We start from the raw sequence: 23,158 nt of genomic DNA, 5'->3' as shown, positions 1-23,158 counted from the left end.
GTTAGCCAAGATCAGGCTGAGCTGCGTTGACGAGCTGACACGAGCGCCAGAGGGTGAAGCAAGGCGGTCACCAAGACACTGCTTATTTCCTAAGAAGGAATATAACTAAGTGGGAAAATAGCTAATAAGGCAATAAACAAATTAATCGTTGCACAAAACATAATTGATCCTGGAGCCTGCAATGCAACCACATAAGCACTCGTAATATCAAAGCTTGAGCATTTCCTCCGCATTTATCAAGGTCTTATTTAATTGCTATAAACACCTAAAGACATGAGCAAATTAACACATAAAATCGCAGGATTTGGGCTGATACATATTCATGAGCGCATGATGTGATCGGCCTGAGACACTGATGTATTTATTCGGCAGGAGCCAAGAGGAACCGGGCAGAGTGGGGGGGGGTCGCCGCAGGGCACGGAGGTGCAGTTGAGTAAGCCCAGCCTCAGTGTCGTGGGCGCGCCCGGCTCCGGTGACTCCGTGGGCTGGACATCAGCTGATGCTCCACCCGGTGGTGTCGGACACGCGGAGGCCCCAGCTGTGGGAAGGCTCGTCCCGGCCCGCTGCTCGCAGGTGGGCAGCTGCCCGGCACCTGTGTCCTGGCACCTGCCTCCCAGCACCTGCGGCCAGACACCTGCGTCCAGCACCTGCGGCCGCCGGCAGGACGGACAGCTTCCCAGCGCACGTGGGACTCCCGAGTCACAGCTGTCAGGCGCTTCCGAAGGCACCTGTCACCTGGAGGCAAAGTCACGCGGCCCCCCTTCCCCCGCCCCCTCGGGGGAACCATCCCCGTGGCTCCCCCGCCTCCCGTGCTGTCCCCCCGAGGCCCTGCCCCATGAGCCAGACCCTGCCGTGGGCCGCCCTACGAAGCACCGGCCTAACCTGATGGCAGCGCTGGGCGGGCGGCGGGACAGACACCGTCGGGGACTCGGCCCCTCGGGGACTGGCCCGGGCACCGGCACCCACCCGCGCTCACTGCCCGCTGCCCCGGTTGGCCTAGGGCCAGAGGCGGTTCCGAGGCAGCGGCCTCCCTGCTGACACGGGACAAGGTGGGCCCGCGACCGAACCACGGCAGCGCTGCCTGCAAACAGTACCCGTAAGCGCTCGCCGTGTGACAGACGCCGTGGCACGTCCGCCCGCCCGTGCATCGACAGCCCTAACGGCGATGATAACGATGACGATGACGTCACTGCCCACGCTGCCTCGCCGGGTGCTGGCGCCAGCCCGTGTGGTGATGACTTCGCTCACGCGGCCCGCGCTCAGCCGACGGACGTGCTGACAGAGGGGCCCCGGGACCCCCCCCCCCCCCGCCCGCGTCCTAACCTGCGCCCCGCTCGCGGCTTGCTTCCCGCGGGAGGGAGGAAACTAGCGCAGCGCCCCGACATGTGGGACGCCCGGCTGGAGGCGGGACTCGATCCCAGGACCCGGGGGCACGGCCCACGCCGGGGTCGCCACTCAGCCCTGAGCCCGCGCCCCCGACGGAGCACCGCCCCCCCCAGCCCACGCCTCCCGACGGAGCGCCACCCCCAAAGGTGCCGCGTACCGAGGTGAGCAGGGCGCCTGGTCCCCAGCATCCGGGCGTTCAGACAACCCTGCATCCGCGGACCTGGACGCGGGGGTGGGGGGCTCTGGGTGCACCCCAGGCGGCCACGAGGAAGGCCGAGGACGCCCCACGGCGGGGCCCCGAGCTCCACCTGCAGCCGGGGCGGCCACGCGGGGGGGCCCTCACCCCAGGGACCTCAGCCCGTCCGCACCCACCAGGGCCAGAAGGCCCCGCGCTCAGACACTTGGCAGGAGCACGCAGCTCGTGCAGACGGGACCGTCCGCGAGTCGCTGTCACCCGTGGGGGTGAGGTCCCCGGGCAGCACCTCACAGCCTGAGCTGACCAGGAGCCCCGCAGGCCCCAGGGCGTCATGGGTGCGGACCCGCCAAGGAAGAGCCCGATGCTGTGCCCCGTCTGACAAGCCATCTGAAGACCTCCCGCCTGTATTTGGCGCTTCCTCCAGCCTGATTTCTCATTTACAGACCACACCTTGCCGTTGTGCATATGCGTCCTGGCAGGCGGCCTTAACCCCGTGCAGAACGAGGCCCCGTACACTGAATCCTGGGTCCTCTGCCTGACGGTACCCCCCCCCACCCCCCACAGCTCTGCATCAGCACCGGAGACGTGGCCTCTGGTGGCCCTGACCCGAGATGAGGGAGCAGCAGGGGGCTCTCGGCGGCCCCCACCTTCCCTTGGGTTGTCCCCGCCACGTCCATCTGGTCCCCTGGGTGCAGTGTGTCAGGGCAGTGGCCAGAGCCTGGGCACGCGAGGGCAGGCCCGTTTCTGTGGTTCCGCGGTCTCATTGGCCAGTTATTAGCGACCTGCCAAGGCTCTAGAAACCCCCCAACTGCCCGCCCTGACTTGCGACGGTCACCCAGCCTCCTCCCTGGACCAGGAGGTGGGGGCCACGGGACCAGAACACCCTCCTGCCCCCGCACCCCCTGCCCACACCCTCCCTGTCCTTGAGCTGCCCTCTGGGCACCTGCTTGACAGCGCTGGCCCCCACCCTGGGTGGACCTCTCCTCTGCACCAGGGACACCCCCAACAAGCATCCCTGCTACAGGAGCCCCTCCCCTTTCCCGGACAGCGGGCACTTTCCCCTCTGCACACACAATGCTCAGGGCACCCCCGGCCTAAAAGCCACGCACAATGAAATATTCAATATCCTATCTGAGCCCCAGACTGACATCCTAGCCTTTTCAGTGCCAGCATGAGATTTTCTGTGCCAACCTCTGGGAAAAAGCACTGCTCTCACATGAAAGCAGATCTGGGTTTTGTGAGGCCCGAAGAATATAGAATTTGGAGGCAGGTAGGCTCATTAAGATAAAGAATTCAAAGGCATAAATTACAAAAAAAAAAAATAGCTACAAAAGTGAATAGCTAAAACGAGGAAAAATTGTAATAAGTTACACTTTAAAAAAAAATGGACAAATACTACAGATACCTACAAAATAAGGTGATTTTTTTTTTAATTAACGGCCAGCCTCTCCGACACTTCCCTCTCTGTATATTTTTACTGCATTCTCTGAAAGTACTTCTTTATTTGGTAAGGAGCCAACCTGTCTTCCTGTATAGTTGGTCAAAGAAAATATGTTTATCGCTTATCGTTCAGAAAGTTTTTAGCTTTCTATTTCATCGTTGGTAACACGTTAAGTGTGTAAGACTCCTTTTCTCTAATTTGTAAGAAACCTCTCATCAAGTTTCTTTTACATGTGACCTGAAAGTCTCCTGAACATTTCATTTTTCTGCACCGTGACCGATCTTCAATCTTCTTTGAAGGGACCACGCCCATTACCCAATTTGTCCGCGGAGCCTCCTCCTGACGGGGCCTCCTCCCCATAGAGCCTCCTCCTGGAGCCTCCTCCCAATGGAGCCTCCTTCTTCTCAGGGGTGCCTCCTCCTGGTGGAGCCTCCTCCCAGTGCCTCCTCCCTCCTCCCAGTGCCTCCTCCCTCCCCATGGAGCCTCCTCCCTCCTCCTGGTGCCTCCTCCTGGAGCCTCCTCCCTCCCCATGGAGCCTCCTCCCTTCCCATGGAGCCTCCTCCCTCCCCATGGACCCTCCTCCCAGTGCCTTCCCCTGGAGCCTCCTCCCTCCTGGTGGAGCCTCTTCCCGGTGCCTCCTCCCTCCCGGTGGAGCCCCCTCCGGCGCCGTAGTCCGAATGTGTGGCCCGACGCTTCACTTTGCCGGTCGTGGCTGCCACTGGGCAGGGAGGCACGAGGGAGGCAGGGCCTGGATGGGAAGAGGCCTGGGCCTCTCCGGCCGCCACTAACTCCTCCTGCAGAGCGGACGCGCGTGGCCCCAAGGTTCACGTGGTGGGAGCCCAGCGTGATGGTACTTGCAAGTGGGTCCCTGGGGAAGTGATTCGGGCCGGGTCGGAGCAGTGGACGGAGGATGCGTGGAGTCTCTGCCCTCACCTGGGGAGGACCCAGAGAAGATGCGCCTGCAGAGGGGCCCGGGGCTCTCACCAGCCCGCGACCCTGTTGCCACCCTGACGTCAGGATTCCCGGCTTTGGGACTGCGAGAAGTTTCTCTCGTCTAGACCACCCCGTCCGTGGGATTTGGTCACAGCAGAGCCTGACACCACAAGCCCAGTGCCCCCCACATGTGAGTTTGCAGATCACGGGCCCCAGCGGCGGCCCTGCCAGGGACCCCGAGGTCCTGGGAAAGGTGGGCCAGGTGAGGAGCCTGACCCTAGAGCCCCGGCTTCCTGACCCACCTGCCGGCGGCGAGCATCCTCGGGAGCTCCAGGACATGCCCTCCCCGCCCTCGCGGCCCGCACCCCTCGGAGCCAGGCTCCTGCCCTCCCGTCACACCTGGCCAGGTGCGGCCAGCCACCCGCGGGGCGTCCTCTCCCCACCCTACCCTTGTCTCTCAGAGCCCAACTACCCCCGCTCTCACGGAGCACCCCGGCCTCCTCACCTCCCACTTCTGACCCGCCCCCATCTCCTCGGCTCCCCTTCAGCGACAGCGCCCTCGGCCCTGGCCCCCACTTCCTACCGCCACTGCCCTGCTTCCAGCATCTCTTCGCAAGCCTCTCACTTGTCCCAGAGAAGTCTACAGCCTAGTGCTCTCCCTCTCCTTCCGCCCACATGGCTTTTCCTTCTCTCGAGAGCTGCCACGAGCTTGTGGTGTCTCTGAATCTGTTAATATTTCATTCTTGCATTTAGGTGGCGATAACTAACACATACAGGGTGCTTACACTGTGCTAAGCATTTTGCATGATCTCATTGAATACCCCTACCCACTCTCTTATTGTTATTGTTATTACTAATATGACCATTGTTTCTATCATTTTTTAAAGATTTTATTTATTTATGCATGAGAGAGAGAGAGAGAGAGAGAGAGAGAGAGGCAGAGAGACCCAGGCAGAGGGAGAAGCAGGCTCCATGCAGGGAGCCCGACGTGGGACTCGATCCCGGGTCTCCAGGACCACGCCCTGGGCTGCAGGCGGTGCTAAACCGCTGAGCCACCCGAGCTACCCCATTGTTTCTATTTTCAACGAGGAACCTGAGCCTTAGCAAAAAAAAAAAAAAAAAAAAAACACAAAAGAGTGACTTGCTCGAGGTCACAGATCAAGTGGCACAACCAGAATTGAGATGCAGTTCCTGGGCTACACTCAGCTTAGTCACCAATAATAAGAGCTGCCATTTATTGTGCACCTGCCATGTGCTATAAAGCTTGCCTAGCCCTGCGAGTTTATAGGGTTATCCTCCACTTCTCATGGAGGCGAAAACTCTAAAAGGTCCCAAAACTTCATGATACTCTCCTGAGCTCTCCTAGCGGCAATGCCAAGTTACCACCGGAGCGTGGGCCACCCGGCTGCAGTCTCTGCCTGCGGGTAACCACGTCACCACGCTGTCCCCTTCTCTACGGGCTTCAGCTTCATGGTCTTGGCCTTTCTATCATCCCACAGTAGCCTTTCTGAGGGCAGGAGCCACTCCTTATTCATTCTTTTCGTACTAATGATTTTTTTTTAACTTCCAAATGATGTTAACATTACAAAAAAGATGTAAATTCAGTGCCATTTCTTTTCTGGAAACACTTTAAAGTCAGTTACCAACATGTTGCCCTATAACTTCTGATTTTTTCTTTTTTTTAAGATTTACTTATTTGAGAGAGAGAGCATGAGCAGGAGGGACAGAGGGAGAGGGGAAAAGAATCTCAAGCAGACTCCATGCTGAGCATGGTGGAGCCTGACTCCAGGACCCCGAGGTCATGACTCGAGCCAAAACCAGGAGGTGGAGGTTTAACCAAGTGTGCCAACCAGGCACCGCTCACCCCTTAACAATTTAGTCTAAATTTCCCCCAAAGACATTCCTCTACACAACTACAATAAAACCAACAGAATAAGGAATTTAACACTGATACGTCATTACCATCTAATCTCAGACCCCCGTTTGATTTTTTTTTTTTTTTTTACCAATTGTCCCACTAATATTCTTTATAACAAAAGGATCCAGCAGAGACTTCAACATTTAGTTCTGTGTGTCTTTAGTCACCGTCAGTCTGGAACAGCTCCTCAGTCTTTCCTCAACATCCATGTCCTTGACATTTTTGAAAATTGCAGGTCAGCTATTTGTAAAATGTGCCTCAATCGGAGTCGGCCTGATATTCTCACCATAGACTCAGTCCGCATACCTTCAGCAGTAATTTCTCAGAAGGGACATTCAGTTCCTCCACGTCTTCCTATCAGGTGGTCACGATTTCTTTTCAACCCTTCCAAGGTCAGGTGAACTTTGATAATTGGATTAAGATGATACCTGCCAGATTTCTTCAAGATGCTCTTTTTTCTTCTTAAGTACGTGAATATTTTGCGAGAGGCACCTCTTTGAGGCTAGATTAATATTGTCTCCTCGTTCAACATTCATCCAGTTGTTTTTTTTTTTTTTTTTCATCCAGTTGGTTTTTATATCCATAAATGTTTCTTGGCTTAATTACCACTGAAATGGTAGCAAGTGGTGATTATCTCACGCGAGTATTCCTTCTGGACTTATTAGTCATGGTTCACTTCCCTCGATTTATTCATCCACTCATTTATATTAGTATGGACTCACAGATCCTACTTTATTCAATAAGTTATGATCCTTCATTAATGTCATCTATTTTGAAGGTCAAATTATCCAAGGCGAGTGTTGAGTGTGTGGGTGAGCGTGAGTCCCCTCAAAGAGGCTTCTGTGTTCTTGATCATGTTCTCATCATCCCTGATGTCCTGGGTCAATAAGATATACCTGGCTTCTTTTATACTTTCCTGACCCAGTCCTGGAATCAGTCACTTCTCTAAGGAATAGTGGTTCCTTTTAATAGGGAATAGTATTTAGAAATCAAGATCTGGTCTGTAAATGTGCTTGTCATGATTGGGGTGTCACTGCTCTATAATTCTCTCTGTGGCCAGAGCTAGGAAGCTAGGAAGCGCTTGTGTGTGAAACAGTGAGTTTACACCAATACCTTCAATTCCAATCTAGTATCACAGAGTTCATTGCCTTTCTCTCTTTTTTTTTCTTTTCCCAAATTTATAACTTTTCTCTTAATATGAAACCATGAACTTCAATTCATTTACTTATCGGGCCAACCCCCCTATATACACCCGGTCTCCTGCTGCCACACATCCCCTCCCCACCACCGCTTGGACACCCTTCTCATCCTATTCAGGCTCCGATTTCCCATGCCAGCCTGTCCCCACCTCACTCTGCCACTGTACCTTCCTATACGGCAGCCAGTCTTGCTCTTCTCCACCTAACGACTTCTAGACTGAATCATTCAAAAAGCTCACTAATTCTATAATGAATTTCTGAACTAGCACAATGCTTTTTTGCTGAGGGGAAACCCAATGCATGTATTTTTAATTGAATAAAATAAACACTTGCTCACTTGAGGTTTCTCTATAGAAACCTTAGTCTTTATTAAGAAAACCCAGTTTATACTTTATTATAAAATGATCATCCCTGGGTAAGAAGAAAAATAAGATAAATAAGTTCTTATTAAAAAGCCTAAATTTAACTTTTAGGAAGCTCAAAGTATCAGCCAAAACATTATTTTCCCCCTACATCTGGCCTGCCCCAGTGTCCATGAAAGCTCCTGACCTTCATTTTTTTCCAGTCTGCCACTAAGGAAAACAAAATTTTTTTTCAAAAAATGCTCTTGTCGTTTCGTGTAGACCAAAGTCTACTGCCTGGAGTTTAAAAGCCTATAGCCATGACACGTAATTGCTGACAGCTTTCTCCGAGTGAAGCCCCTACTTTCTCATGAGGGTCACTCTCTTCAAGGCCATCCACTTAGAGCTCCTCAATCCGAGAACATGGTTTCTCTACTACACATCTTAGTCCAGGATGGTTTTCCTTTCTAACTTTTCAAAACTATAAATATATTATAAAAGGGCACATATAGCTTTCTTCACAAATATTACATTTCAGTTGGTTGATTTATTTTTAAATTAAGCTACAAGAGATGTGATGTGGTTATAAAAATAAACAGAACTGTGGCTTCCAGTTTCATTACTTTTATAGTTTACTCTATATGTGTGTGTATATAAATATATTTTTTTAAAAAAAAAGAGATTAAAGAGCATGACCACTGGTAAGCAAAGGTATGGCATCCATATTTCTTAGGCTTAAATTAAAACTAGGGACAGGGGAAAACATTAGGGACGGGGCAACTAGCTGATACTTAGCAGTAGAGCATACAACTCTTGGTCTCACGGTCATGAGTTCAAGCCCCACGTTGGGTGCAAAGCTTACTAAATACAAAACAAAACACCTAGAGACATTTGTGAAGGCCTGGATTAGAAATTTCAGTGACGACTGAATAACTTCTACCAAAATGTTCAGGTCTAACGCATCACTACTAAGGTAAGTCAAGAGCCAAGCTGCTAGTACCATCATCCGTAGATTATACGACAATAACTCACAGGTGTTATTGCCTGCATTCCTCTCCAGACCCGATTACGTCTGTAATGGGTTTGCAGTTCCTTAACCACATCTTGTGCTGCGCAGCCACACTCCCTTCTACCTAATGAGGTACATACACCAAGCCAATCAAGTCTAAACTTGTGGGGAGAACGCCTTCTGAAAAGATGTTTTCTTTAAGATAATTGGCTTACTCAAAACATTATTTTCCCTTCAAGGTAAGAGCGAGGCATCGAAAGAAATCCCAACTAGATTATGTTCAAAACTCAGAAAACTCTTCTGATATTAATTATGCTTTTTTTTTCTAACAAAGTAGAATGAATGCTTTTTCTTCTAGATGATCATTTTTTGTTGAAGACAGGATAGTAAATTCCATTCGTGGACTTTTTCACAGATGACTGTGCTACAGCCACGAGAATATAGGGTAGAAAAAAGAGTCAGTTATTTCATGGTCATCACAAAGCCCCCAAAATATCATTTCAGTTTTTGATGAATATATCACTTCTACCACTTTAACTTATTGAACACTCAAAGAATTCTATGAGCAATGTTTATTGTGTTTTATGATTATAAAACTAACACATGCTCATTATGTTTAAAATGCACAGGTATACGGGAGAAAATTAAAATCACATACACTCACATCGTCAAGTGGTTAACAACCGATTTCCCTTAAGTGTCTTTTCGTGCATTTGCATATTTGGGTTTGTTTTTGCAAAATTAGGACCTTATAGCATATTCTGTTCTTTTTTTCATTCATACTTGCATTTTCCCATGACATTAAACTCCATAGTGTGACATTAGCAGATGAAGAATGGTCTTTGTGATGTGCCCTAATTTATTTAACCATAATCTGTTTAACTCTATTATCAGAAAGGTTGGCTTTTTTATTTTCACTATTGAAAATAGCAACGCAATAAATACCTTTGCAATAAATCTCTGTCCACAACTTTGGATAGATTCCTAGAAGTAAAATTATTGCTTGAAAGGACATGAACTCTTTTAAGAGTATTGATTCATATTGTTAAATGCATTTTTAGGAAACTACTACCTTGTACTTCAACCAGCATCAAAAACTCATGGTAGCATTTAATATTTTAATATTGTTTTGCCAGTTTGCTGATTTAAAAATGATATCTCATTGTTTTAATTTGTATGGATTTGACTCTTGATAAAACCAAACACTTTGCATATGTTAATTCTTCATTTATGTGTGTGTGTGTACATGTGTGTTTCCTTCTGTCTTGTATCCATTTCTCTAATGGGATGTTTACATTTTTATTTTCAAATATGCTATTTCATTTGCTAAATAAATAGCTCTTGGCATATTTGTTGCCAATACTATTTACCAGCTCATCGTTTGCTTTTAATTTTTATGTAGTCAAATTTTTAACGTTCCACTATGTACTCAGAGCTCATAATGTTTAAAACGTGTCATTACACATTTTGGTAAAGAGAATAATTTATCTATCAATTTATTCATTTGTGGTTGGACAATAGACTCTAAAGCAAACTGACGAGTCCAGTAACCCCTTATCCAGCAATCTTCGCAGCAGTTTTGGAGAGTAGTGAATCATTCAAAATCACTCTTCCAAACTCAGCCTTCCATAACCTATTCTGAATGGAGCTTTGCATTAACCTAGAGCCCTCTGGGAATTTTCTCTCTAGAAATAATATAATTTCCTGATTATAAGAACTAAATCTTACCAAGAGCACCTCAAGAACCTTCTAGGGGACCTCAGGTGCTCATCGCCACATAGTATTTTGACGAGTTTAGTATAAATAAATGTGAAACGTAAGGACTGTTATTTCCTCTAAATAAACAAGAATATAAAGAGAAAAGGTGCCTGGTCGATCATATTCGGGCCAGTTTGGAAGGGAAAATGACTTTAATTCAAGCCTAAAGTATCCTTCATCTACCCACCGTGTATCTGATCTCAAAACAAGTTGAGTCTCTAATGGCCACAAGTAGCAGTAATCCCTGAGAGAAGAGAGCAGCTCCAGGGGCATGTCTGCAGCACAGCCTGCATTCCAGGGCCCTTCGTGGCAATATTTTTAGAGATAGGGAAGGACGTACAAAGTATATCCCTTTTCTTTTCATTTCGGTTCTGACGGTGTAAAATATTAAGGGAACAGCAAGCCAGAGGACTCCTCACCACGGCACTCCACACTGAGCCCGCCCGAGTGAGCGCAAGAGAGACCAACGCCGGTAGCACAGAATTACCTTCGAGGAACGGAGCTGCTGCTAGCCAGAACTGCCATCTGTCCCCAGTGAAATCTGTCAATTGTGGCTATTTATGAAATCTCGACTTGAGCCTATAAATGGCTCGATCTTACCTTGCCTACTCAGTGTGACTCTCTCTTATCCAAACTCTTACAAGTCTTACAGTCATTCTTCTGAAAAGGGGCAAGTGTAGAGTAGTCACTAAAAATGTTCATTGAAATATAGTGTTTGGGTAAAAAGTGGAAAGAGGCTGGACTCTGGAACCAACCTGCGAGTCAGATCCCGAGGATGCTTGTGTGGAATGGGATACGTTAACGTCTCTGTGAAATGGAAGACGCCAGTCTCTCCTGCCTCCCTCACCTGTGGTAGGAAAGAGCCCAAGTGCCCGGCCAGCCAGAGCCGCTCAACACCTGACACCCAACAGGCAGGCCCGCCTGGTGATTTTCCACATCCTGCAACAAAGTGCCACAAGCTGCTTGGGGAGAGGAATGGAGATGAAGGTGCTAGTGAGATTAAGACGTCCTGGGGATGTTTAGCCTTTATTTTTCAGAAGTAATCTGCATTCTTTTAACATGATACCATCTATGTTTGCATAACACCAGGCTACTGGAAGGGTCTGCTGCCTGTTTTTCTATTTACCATTGTTATCTGGAATTACTTAGAAATAAACAGAAAACCACAGATGGAGAAAATGCCAGTCTAGCAAAAAGGTCCTCTGCCAGTTGGAAAAACGTTAACAAATATTTCCTCAGCAAGGTTGGCCTCAGATGCTCCCTTTCAGCCAGCAGACCATGCAGGGGATAAGTAGGGATTCCTAAAGCAATCCAGTTTTGCTCTCCAATGGGCACGATTTTTGCCAAACTCCACCTCCTAAAACTCAAATACTCTAGGTCAGTTGTGCCATCATTTTTCTATTACGTATGTTCACGAGGTCACTGATGACACAAAGTGAGTGGATTCCAAATGTGTCTCAAAGCCACAGCAGAAAGGGGGAGGGGAAAGCTGAAGGTAAGAGTCCTTACCTCCAGACTTTCTATGGATTTCTTAATATTTAAAGAAATATCACTGAAGTGTGAAGCCCTCCATAAAATTTTGGAGCATTTAAAAATATTACTGTGCCTTAAATCCACAGCTAATTTATCTCAGGATTTTAAGACATTTGTAACATTTTTATGTCTCGGCACTTAAAGGAGACGTTTTTCTAAGAATTAATTGTATTTTATGAGTGTTATCAAGCCTCAGAGGAAATGAAATCTAAACCACCATCAGTTTCCAGCTCCTTCCTATCAGCCTAACAACTGACTTTCATACATAAAACCTAGGAAACGTGTTTTCTAAGACAATGCCAAGTTCAGGTAGCAGGTTTCTTCCCCTTCCCCCCAAAAAAAACCTTATTTCTGTATTCATAAATACACAAGGTATACTATATTCAGCAGGTGGAGAGCACGAGCTTTGGAGTTGGATGAGAATGATCTTCTGGATTCGTCATCAAATATTTGTGTGACCCTGGGGACGTGACCTGCCATCTCTGAGCCTCAGTCTCCATATTTCTAAATTGGGTCGAGTGGCACGACCTCTAGCTTTGGAAAGAAAATCATAGTAACTGTAAACTGTGCTCCACGCAGCGGTGGTAAGAGGGAGTTCCCAATGTACAGAGTATTTACACGGGAATTTTACTATTATCTTTGAATTTTTTTCTTTAAAACACAGATACACAAATTCTTAGTCACTGGGGCTAGTCATTCTTCTCCCTTCTACTTCCACTAATTAAGCCAGTTTTGCTGCCCTTTAGCACCACACCTAGAGGGCCACAGAGCAGAGAGCACACGGGTCCATCAAGTAAATGCTCCTCACCAAGTGTGTTTCCTTTGTAAGTCGGGGGTTTCCATTGCATGATCTTAAAGAAGTCGCACCCCCTCTGTTTGCTTTTAGTTTGGTGGGTTTGATGGAATGGAGGCTGGCGCCTTCTCTGGGTCTCCCTGCAGGGGTTTACTTTGGTGCCTGTAGCCCTGAGTAATGAACAAACCTATTATGCTGACGTGAATGTCCCAAGTGAGAAAATGAGACCTTAAAACTGCCTGCATAATTATTCTTCCCATCCGTGACCATTACAACAAATAATTCCTGTTGGTTTTTGTAAGCAAGCCTTCCTTTTTCATGATTTTTTTTTTCATAAAATGAAGCTTGTGATGAACACTGCCCCCAAGAATGCAGATTCCATTTCACTAATAGGCTCGGCGTTGGCTGCAGGCTTTTGGGAAATGATTAAATATTACAAACATAAGATGTGTAAAGGGCACACGAAGTGTCTGAACTGCAAAAGTCGACTGAAACGGGACAGAAAAAAAAATATGTTAGCCTAAGATGAAGGCCAGTGTGGCTGAGGGGGCCTGGGCTGAAAGCACAGGAAGCAGCAGCCCAGGGCCTGGAAGGCCCAACAGGCCCCAGGGAGGCGTTTTGAAGCAAGAGAAGGTCCTCCCGGGATCCCTGGGACCTGGAGAATTTGCTCTTGGTATCTTGACCCAGGAAATTCCTAAAGTCCTTCCAAACTCAGTTGCAACAGGCATTTTCTCCGAGGCGTTTCTGCTGGAAAGCTGGTGGTAGATGCCATCCTTAGTGGGGACAGCCACAGCAGCATCCGCACCCAGCCTGGGGGGCAACGGGTGAGAGCTGCCCCCGCCTGCGGACGGCGCCGGCCGGAGGCAAAGACGCTTGGCCTTGTCGACGCTGAGGGGAGGCGGGCGGGGTCCGGGTGCGACAAGGCCCTGGGGCCTGCGCGGGGGGGGGCAGCGGGGGGGGGTGCAGTGGGAGGCCGTCTGCACCCCAGGTGGCTCACCCCGCTGCCCCTGCCGCCCCATCTGTCCTGTCTGTCCCCATCACCCTCTCTGTCCCCATCACCCTCTCTGTCCCCATCACCCTCTCTGTCCCCATTGCCCCGTCTGTCCCATCAGTCCCAATCACCCTGTCTGTACCCACCACCCGTCTGTCCTTATCACCCTGTCTGTCCCCACCACCCTGGCCCTGTCGCCCTGTCTGTCCCCACTACCCTGTCTGTCCCTCTCGCCCTGTCTATCCCCACTGCCCTGTCTGTCCATGTCACCATGTCTGTCCCTGTCGCCCTGTCTGTCTCCACCACCCTGTCTGTCCCCACTGCCCTGTCTGTCCCTGTCGTACTGTCTGTCCCTGTCGCCCTGTCTGTCCCCACCGCCCTGTCCCTGTCGCCCTGTGCCCCCCCCCACCTGCCCACCTGCCCAGCCAGGATGCGGCTCACTGGCCCCAACAGAGGGCTGGACGGGGAGGCTCCCAGCATCCCTAAAAGCTCCGTTTGCAGCCCTGCTGCCAAGAAGGTACAGCAGCCCTTTGTGCCCGCGGCCGCTGCGCTGAGATGTGCTGGTGATTTAATTTACTTGGGGAAGAATCTGAAACCCGGAACAGCTCAGCCGGATTAAGCTTCCTCAGGGACCCCCCCAACCCCCCACCGCCCACCCCGGAGGAGAAAAGGTACTTCAGCCATTCTGGATCCAGTGTGCCCGGGCCTTGTTGCTCACGACCTTCCTCCGCGGAGAGACACCAGGGAATAAAGCTAAAATCAGTAAGAAAAGCTTGCATCTTTTTAGCCCATTCCTGGTACATCCATTACCTAATATTTTATTTAAAAGCTCAGTCTTCCACTAATTCAAAATACTAATTTCAATTTCGGGAACATCCTGACCTGACCTGGGATGGAGTTTATGCTCAGCGTTGAAAAAGGGACAGAGGGAGAGAGAGAAAGGAGAGGAAGATGAGAAGGGCGGCTGCGGCGAGGTGACGGGGTAGCTGCGCGGCTGGGGCTTATCTTACAAACAACTTGTTTTAAAGACCTTAAAAAAATGGCCTTTCAGGACAGCACATTCGTATTCATTAAGCGGCTGCTGGATTCTGATGGCCCCAGTCCAGTCACTCATGTCCCCCTGGGCTGCACAACCCTGCCTCCAACTTGGACCGTCTTTCCCTGAAGCCGCGTCCTCCTTCTGGCCTCCCTGGGGCACCTCTGCCCGAGTCCCCGGGTTCACCCGGCGATCACCCTGGACTCTGCTCGGGGACCCCAGCGTCGCCCGGGTGCTGCCTCCCTCCGCGGCCAGAGGGGTGTCCTGGTGGCTTCCAGGCCCGTGCTCAGGCCTGCAGCGGCTCCCACCGAATCCCGCGGAGGCGTGAGCCCCTCGGGTGGCAGATCTCTCCAGACTTTCCGACAGGACATTCGTGTTTCGGTGCTTTGGATGGTGCAGCCCCGGGGCACTTGGAAACCGCACCAGAGACGCGCTTGCCTCCCTGACGCTGGTCACCGTGTCGTGGAATGAGGACATTTAGCATCCCCGGCAGCAGTCACGGGACTCCGCTGAGAAATGTTACTCCAGGTTGAGTCAAACTTCGCTCTGCTCTTCCTGCAGACACGTGTCCGCTGGTTGTGGTCCCATCCAGGTTGGAGTCGGCCCCACGTGCCGCCTCTGCCACGCAAACTGGCCTCGCCACCACCGCCCCGCGTGTGCACGCACACACGGGACCTCATCTTCCATTTTCCTGGATATCACACAGGAGTTTAATCACAGACTGACTTTCCCAAATAAATTGGCCTTATAATCTCTCATTAGACTGTAACTCCTTGAGAGAAAGTACTTGCACACTCATTATTTACCTCTGACTCGAGTTACACGATGCTTTGTGCACAACGAGCGCTCAATACGCAATCATTAAATCGATCTGGGGAAGAACAGCAGGAAGTCAGAGGCCCAGGAAGGCTGATGGGGCCTGCCGGACGGGGCAGCCAAGGCAAGGGCGCACCAGGTCCTTAGGAAGATGAAGACCGAGCAGGCCGGCGGGCTCCGTGGCCCACGCGGGCGCCTGAGGACGAGGCAGCAGCCCAGGTGAGACAGGAGTCAGCAGGAGCTCAGGTGCCCTTGGGGCTCAGGTGGGCACAGGGTGAATGAGTCACCAAGAGCAGCTCAAAGAGGCATCAGGAAACCAAAGGACAGAAGCAAGACTGATCCCGGTACGTGGTTAGGAAGCTGGGTGCCAGCGGTCTTGGCAGGTTGTTCCGGGGCCTCACAGCAGGTGGAAGGGAGCGGCCGCGTGGCCCCGAGACACCGCAACGCATGTCGTCCCGGCTCCCAGCTCTCTCCTGGGCTTCCTCTGAGGGTGGGCCCGGCCCTGCTTTGTCGTGCAGGCTCCGCGGGCGAGGACAGGCCTCCGGGAGCGCTCGGCCTGTTAACACGCAGGGGGCAGCGGAAGCCAGAGGAAGCCGTGGAAGGCAGAGCCGGGGGTGGGGACGTGGGCCGCCCGGCGGTTCGGGGGGACGGGCTGCGGGTGGGCGCAGGAAAGCAGGGCTTGAGGAGCACACCCAACTAAGGGCCCCTGGGCCTCTGATGGGTGGCGGGGAGGAAAAGCGACTTTGGAGAAGAGAAACCACGCGTGAGAGCGAATTTTGCAGAGGGGATGGGAGGGAAGAAATGCTGCAAAGGTAAGCGCGTAGGTAAAAGCAGCTGCGCTGGGTGCGAGGCTTGGGCCCCGGGCAGGGAGGAGGCGGCCGGGCCCGCGCCCTGAGCGGGTCCCCAGAGCCCAGGCTGAGGTCCCGAGAGCCGAGTCTCCCTGCGAGGGGGACGGAGCCAAGTGGTGGAGGACGAAGGCCGCAGAGAGCACAGGGGGGTCCCCTGGCGGGAAGCAGCTGCGGGAGGGAGAAGAGACCGGAATCAAGTGGGAAGTGTGTCTGGTTTGGAACCGTAGAGACCGTGGCCTACGGGAGAGGACCGCGGAGGCGCCCGTGAGGAGTTACTGAAGGAGCATATGGTGAAGGTTTCCCCGGAGCAGGCGACCTGCGACATCCTCCTCGCCGAGGCCGCCCGGGGAGCAGCGGCCGGGAACACCCGGACACGGGACACCGAAGCCGGGCGGCGGGGCGGGAGGGGGCAGGAGGGGGCCACGAGCGTCGCGAGCCAGCGGCCAGCTGTCCAGTGTCGGGGACGAGGGTGCAGGTGGCCTGGGGGGGTTGCGAAGGTGTGTCCACTCATACGCGGGAAGTCACCCGGTTTATGACAGTCCTGGGCGCCCCGTGTTTATCGCGGCGCCGGCCCAGCAGCCAGACGTGCGAGGCTCGGGGCCATCGGCAGGCGGGCGGACAGGGAGCAGCCCAGTGTGCCCGCCCCGGGGGGTCGACTCCGGCCCCGGCTGCAGCAGGGCTGCCTCGAGACAGTGTAAGGCCGAGGAACTGGGTCCGGCCACAAGAGGCAAGTGCCACGCGATTTCATGTATACGTGAAATTTAAGAAACGAAACAAGGAAAAATTGAGACAAGCCAAGAGACAGACGCTTAGCGATCGAGGACGGTCGCCGGAGGGGGCGGGCAGGGCGCGGGCGGAGCCCACGGGGGCCCAGGAGGGCCTCGTCCTGCCCAGCCCGGGCAACGTCCTCTCGCTCCGCAGACACCCGACGTGAGCATAACCGGGTGGTGACTGTCCTGGAATTTTAAAAATCCATCAATAAACATGGTTTAAAAAAAAAAAAAGAAAGGGATTCCCGGGGGGCCCAGCGGTTTAGCACCTGCCTTCCGCTCAGGGCGTGACCCCGGGGTCCCAGGATCGAATCCCGCGTCGGGCTCCCTGCATGGAGCCTGCTTCTCCCTCTGCCTGTGTCTCTACCTCTCTCTCTCTCTCTCTCATGAATAAATAAATAAAATATTTAAAAAAATAAATTTAAATAAAAGAAGAAAAGTTACTTGCTTGCGCAGAGAGCTGTGACATCCAATTTCCGGCCTCACGCCTCGCCGTCTCCCCTCCGCCTGGTGCCCCACGCGTCTCGCAGGACTTCGCCCCCCAGTCCTGGGACGGGGAAGAGCTTTGCGAGCTTCCTGCCCTTGGCTGCGGCCTTCCCAGCAGCTCCCTTCACTGTGAGGGTCTCGGGTGCGCTCACAGCTCACAGGGTGGCAACGGAGCGGCCTAGACCGGGCGTCCCTTAGCACCCAGACCTCTGCCTGGCAAGCTTGTGGAGGTGGAGCTCGGGAACGAGGTCTGCCCGAGGCACAGCCCGGGCCCTGCGCCCCCTTCGAGCCGGTCACAGAGAGGAGGACTTGGCAGCGCGGAAACAATTGACGTCCTCCCTTGTGATGCTTGGCCCCTGGGGGGAGCCTAGGTGTCAGGGATGGAGCGAAAGAGCCCCCCAGACTGCAGGAGGACCCGCGGCTGTCCACGCCCCTTCTCCAGACCAGGCCAATCTCCGAGCCAACTGCTCCCTTAAACCACCCCACGGCTGTTTTTAACCCAAGGTTCTACCCAAAGCTGTGCCTTCAAGGAGCAAGTGGACATTTGGAGCCCAAAGGCAAGTGAGCTGAGGCTCAATGACATGCAAGGGTTGTTTTTTGTTGTTGTTGTTGTTTTTGTATTATTTTGTTTTTCATTCTCTAAATACGTGCAGGGGAATATGGTCCTGTGTATGATCCCCCGAAGGGCTCTTTTGCACACGGACGATACATCGCTACCACTTACGAAAGAACAGAAGATTCATCCCCACGCGTTCATTTTGTCACATCCTGGAGCCAAAATTCGTCTCAGGGATAGGAAGGAGGAAAAGGAGCTGCTCCGGCATGGCCACACCGGGGGTGTGGGTGGGGGGGGGGACCCCGTTGACATGAAATCTTTCATGGGGTAAAATGACAGGAGGGTGACTTCTGAATGAAGACTGAGGATGACCTCGGCGTGGATCTTCACGTCAGTCGCAATCAGAACTGCAGTCTTCTCATTTCTGAAGTTGGGGAAACAAAAATAAATAAATAAATAAATAAATAAATAAATAAATAAATAAATAAATAAAAATTTAAAAAAACAAAAATAAAGTCGGGGAAACAATACCTGCCTCCGTGCTCACTGTGAGGACCAGAGGCGAGCCCAGTGCTTTGCGCGGGGAGTGTGTTCTACGAAAGGGGCTGCGTGGGCGGGACTTCCAAGGGAGGCTCTTCTCCAAAGGAGGTTCGTGTCGGGGCGTGAAGGGTAGAAATAACGGTCGCTGCCACAAAGCCAGCTGCCGTAGAGCCGGGCTTATCTGCCTGTCTCTCCCTAAAGGGGATTTTCGTTGTGGCGCCCCGCAAGATGAATCACTGGACACCAAGACGAGTGCACGTCCAACATCTATTACTGGGATCTTCCTTAATGCTTTCAACACCATCAAAAAAAAAAAAAAAAAAAAAGGCCAACCAGCCAGTTGGAGACCATTCAACACTAAATAAACATTTGGAGTGGGGCCATGCATTTTGCAAAATTACAATCTGCTTAAAATAGATGGCCTCAGAGGTCAGCTCCAAATGTACTGCATTGGATGGCCACATTTGTTTACTTCTCTCCAAAGGGAATCTGGGGGCAAGTGCCTCAGACAGCTGCTCGGGGCATCAGGCGCTAAGGACGGACGCCGCCGTTCCTTGAACAGGATGTGCCGCGCCACTGCTTCTATTTTAAAAAGGCCCCCATGTACCGCTGCCGAGAAGGCAAGGGCCCCCCGACGAGCGTGCAAGCCCCACGGTGGGCAGGCCAGGAGGGAAGTGGAAATGGTGGAGGGAGGGAGGTTGTGCACACATCTCTGTGCCCTAGAGCCCTGCTGGGTCTCTAACTTCTCCTGCCTCTAGCAGAATGACCTCCTGGTTTTCTGACAGGCAGGCAGACAGACAGACGAACAGTCCTAAAAGCTTATTGAAAAGCTAGACGCGCCTCAAAGGTGGTTTTCACAAAGCGCTATTTAGGCAAAATGGCTAGATATTTCCCCAACATAAAGGCACGTATTGAAAATAAGGAGGTGGGTTTATGGCAAAAGTTTCTTGGGTTTGCAAAAAATAAAACGTGAAAAAATAGTTTTAGATGTCGACAGCTCTCCCTTTTCATCTCTAATGAAGTAATAATAATAATGGCATCACATACGCTTTCTTAGCAGAAAAAAATTTTTAATGGCCGAGAACAGAACTGCGAGACATGGAAGAGACTAATAAATTGGCTATTAAAACACGTTTTAGGAAATCATTAACTTTGAGTATGCTGTGTAAAGTAGTTCTCGAGTTTTTCATTGATCCATCTTAAAATGAGGAATAAAAGAAATGGCTCCAGCAAGTACGAATATTTTCTTTGTACTTTCAGAATATTTTATTTGAGGTGAAATCCCAGTTCTTCCGAGACAGCCTGCCTTGACTGTTCTAACCTGCACCACTTTTCTGCTTTACTGACGTTTTAGGGAAAATATAGTTAGTCCACTGCAGTCTGGAGCTAATCACCCACCACAGCTTCTGTGGCTTTTGCTTAACTGTTTCACTTGTGTTTGTTTTGCTTCCCCAAGTAGATGGTAAGCATTTTGAGGTCGGCGTCTAAACCCTCTATTTACTGTGCACGTATTGGGCACTTGTTTAATGCTCAGCACTCAGAACCTCCATTAAATACGGAAAAGATTTTTTTTTTTTTTGGATTGCTGCGGTTTGAAGGGGGGTGTCTCATATGACGTATTGCTTCAATTAGTGCTAGCCAGCACGCAGGCAGATTAAAATCACCCGACTGCATATTAGAATTACCTGAGGGACACCTGGTGGCTCAATCAGTTGAGGGTCCGGCTCCTGACTTCAGCCCAGGTCATGATTTCAGGGTGCTGAGACTGAGTCCTACCCGTGTCGGGCTCCACGGTCAGCGGGGAGTCTGCTTGGGATTCTCTCCTTCTCCCTCTGTCCCTCCCCTTGCTGGTGTGCTCTTTCTCCCCTCTCTCTTTCTCTCAAATAAATAAATAAGTCATTAAAAAATTTACCTGATAAGCTTTTAAAACATTCTTATGCCCCACACTAGATGCTAGATTAAAACAGAGAGGAAAAAAGGGTCGCATGTCTTTGCCATCGAGGGGATCATAAATTTAGGGCCTAATGCAAATATTGCAGGTAATCGTAAATAAATATGATGAATACATTCTTCAGATAGACGAGTTGATCATTTTTGGCTTCTTCAGTTACCATTAATTTCTGAGGATTTACTACAGTGACCTTGACTGGACCTGGCTACTTCCCAAGCCTTCTTCAATAGCTCAGTTCCCAACCATTCTCTAAGATGAGGTTATTTTCACAGATGGCTAAAGTCATCTGTTGTTTGCTCGATGTTGACTATTTTTGCTTACGAGTTATATTTGCACGTTCTAGGGGAAAAGAACATGGAGATGTAGCTTCATGTGTCACAGACACGATCTATTAATACTATGTATTTTGGCAAAGATAAATGCCAGATTTATCCTTTCACCTAGAAGTAGACTAGATTTGTCCTCCCACATAAAATGCTGGAAGAACCAGCTCCTAAAATATTAGACATCAAGCAAAGAAGGTTAGAGATCCCTGAGGAAGCAAAGGAGGTGAGAACTGCAGGTGCCCCAGCTCACTCCCGAGAGAAAGACTCCAGACCACGGTGCGAGGAGGGGAACCCAGGGTGAGCAGGGCAGAGGACATGGAGGAGGGAGAGCAGGGGAGTCAGAGCATCAGTAGGCCATAGAGTAGAATCCTGGGGGGGGGGGGGGAGGAAAACTTCAAGATTTGCTGGAGACCCCCCTCGAATATTCGACTAAGTCCCGACGAGCAAATGACAGTGAGGAAGCTGCTCAAGAGTATTCCAGGGAGCAGAGCCCAGGACAGGGTCTGTTTCCCACAAGACAGAAGACAAAACCTCATAAATCATGGTTGATGGACTAGAGCAGGGGAAGGCCAGCTATGGTGCCAGCCAAGGCAGCCCCACACTGACCACAAGGCTGTGAATGACATTTTATTGACATACAGCCGCGCCCATTTCCTTCTGTACTTGCTAGGGTCGCTTTCGTGCTACAGGGACAAAATTGAGTAGTTGGGACTGAAACTAGATAGCCCACAAAGTCTAAAATATTTACCATCTGGCCCTTTGCAGAAAACGTTTGCTGGTGGACACCTAGTTAAAGTACTAAGAAGGGCCTGTGTCAGCAGTGGGGAAAAAACGAACCCCGGACGGACTAAACGCTGCTCTGGTCCTACCTAATAAAACTTCTTTTTAAAAGCAAGATCTAAAGGGAAGGGATTTCTTAATGAGTTACTTAACTACGTTCCAGAAGAAAGCTCAAAAATATCTTCAGGAGCACAACAAGGTAAAATTCACAATGTCTGGCATCCCATCAAACGTTACTTGGCAAGCGGAGGCGCCTGGGTGGCTCAGTTGGTTAAGTGTCTGACTCTTGGTTTCAGCTCAGGTCATGAGGTCAGGATCCTGAGATCAAGCCCCACATCAGGCTTTGCACCCGGTGTGGACCGTGCTTAAGATATTCTCTCTCTCTCTCTGTCTCCCCTCGCCCCTACCCCCACTCATGCTCACGTGCACACATGCACGTGCACTCTCATGTTCTCTTGCTCTCTCTTTTAAAAAAAAGTTACTCAGCAAGCAAGCAAAGAAGGAAAATATAATCCATTAAGTAGGGGGGAAATACCAATTAAAACTGACCCAGAGATGACACATGATAAAATTAATAGACGAGGACATTATTATGGTTGCATGCCACGGGCTGGTGCCTGAGGAAAGATGGAACATGCCGGACAAAGACATGAAAGACCCAAATTGAAATGTTGACCACTGACGTATAGGACAACATAAACACGAAGGAGAGTGGGGGGGGGGGGGCATAAGTGTAATTCTGCTGTCATTGTTTGTGAAGTGGTTTACTATGGTCCGAAGGTAGATCGTGATAACACACAAACATGTGATCTCTAGAGAGACTACTCTAAAAAAGGGAACACAGCATGATGGTGTTAAGCCCATCAAATAAATTCTTCATTCAAAATTGTCTTCATTTCTAACATTTCCATCCATAGGCTAACATTCCTCGTATATATTCATGTTTCTCGTCAACCTTTTCCATTAAGACTTTAATATATTTACATGGTTATTTTTTAAAGACGGTTTTTTAGAGCAATTTCAGGTTCACGGGAAAATCAAGAAAAAGACATAGAGATTTCCAATATACCCCTGGGCCCCCACCCATGCTTAGCCTGCCCTGTTAACAACACCCCCCCCCTCCCCGAGTGGTACACTTGTTACAATTCATGGAACTATACTGACACCTGATAATCACCCAAAGTTCATTCTTGGTATGCATTTTACGGGATGGAACTAATGCGTAAGAGCATATATCAATCATTAAGGACCATGCAGAGTATTTTCACTGTGCTAGAAAGCCTCTGTCTCTTCCTACTCATCCCTCTTACCACCAATGCCTGATAATCACTGATCTTTTTACTATTTTCATAGTTTTACATTTTGCAGAATGTCCTATGTTTGAAATCATGCAATAGACTCTTCTTTTTTTATATACAATGAACTGAGTGGGTTTTTAAAAAATATTTTATTTATTTATTCGTGAGAGGCACAGAGAGAGAGACAGAGACACAGGCAGAGGGTGAAGCAGGCTCCCTGTGGGGAGCCCAATGTGGGACTCGATCCCGGGAC

General features: G+C 50.4%; 1 long non-coding RNA gene across 1 annotated transcript in view; it reads right to left on the bottom strand.

The window, feature by feature from the left end:
• Positions 1-17,375: 17,375 nt before the first annotated feature.
• LOC111093844 overlaps positions 17,376-23,158 on the bottom strand; it is a 194,095-nt gene continuing 188,312 nt past the window's right edge. The window contains exon 6 of the long non-coding RNA XR_005384047.1: positions 17,376-18,434. This is a non-coding gene — a long non-coding RNA (uncharacterized LOC111093844). The remainder of the gene's footprint in view (positions 18,435-23,158) is intronic.

This window comes from Canis lupus, chromosome 34 (genome assembly GCF_011100685.1).
Source record: "Canis lupus familiaris isolate Mischka breed German Shepherd chromosome 34, alternate assembly UU_Cfam_GSD_1.0, whole genome shotgun sequence".
In the NCBI taxonomy this organism is placed as follows: Eukaryota; Metazoa; Chordata; class Mammalia; order Carnivora; family Canidae; genus Canis; species Canis lupus.
The sequence above is the reverse complement of the archived record's forward strand: the minus strand, read 5'-3'. Positions and strand labels throughout refer to the sequence as shown.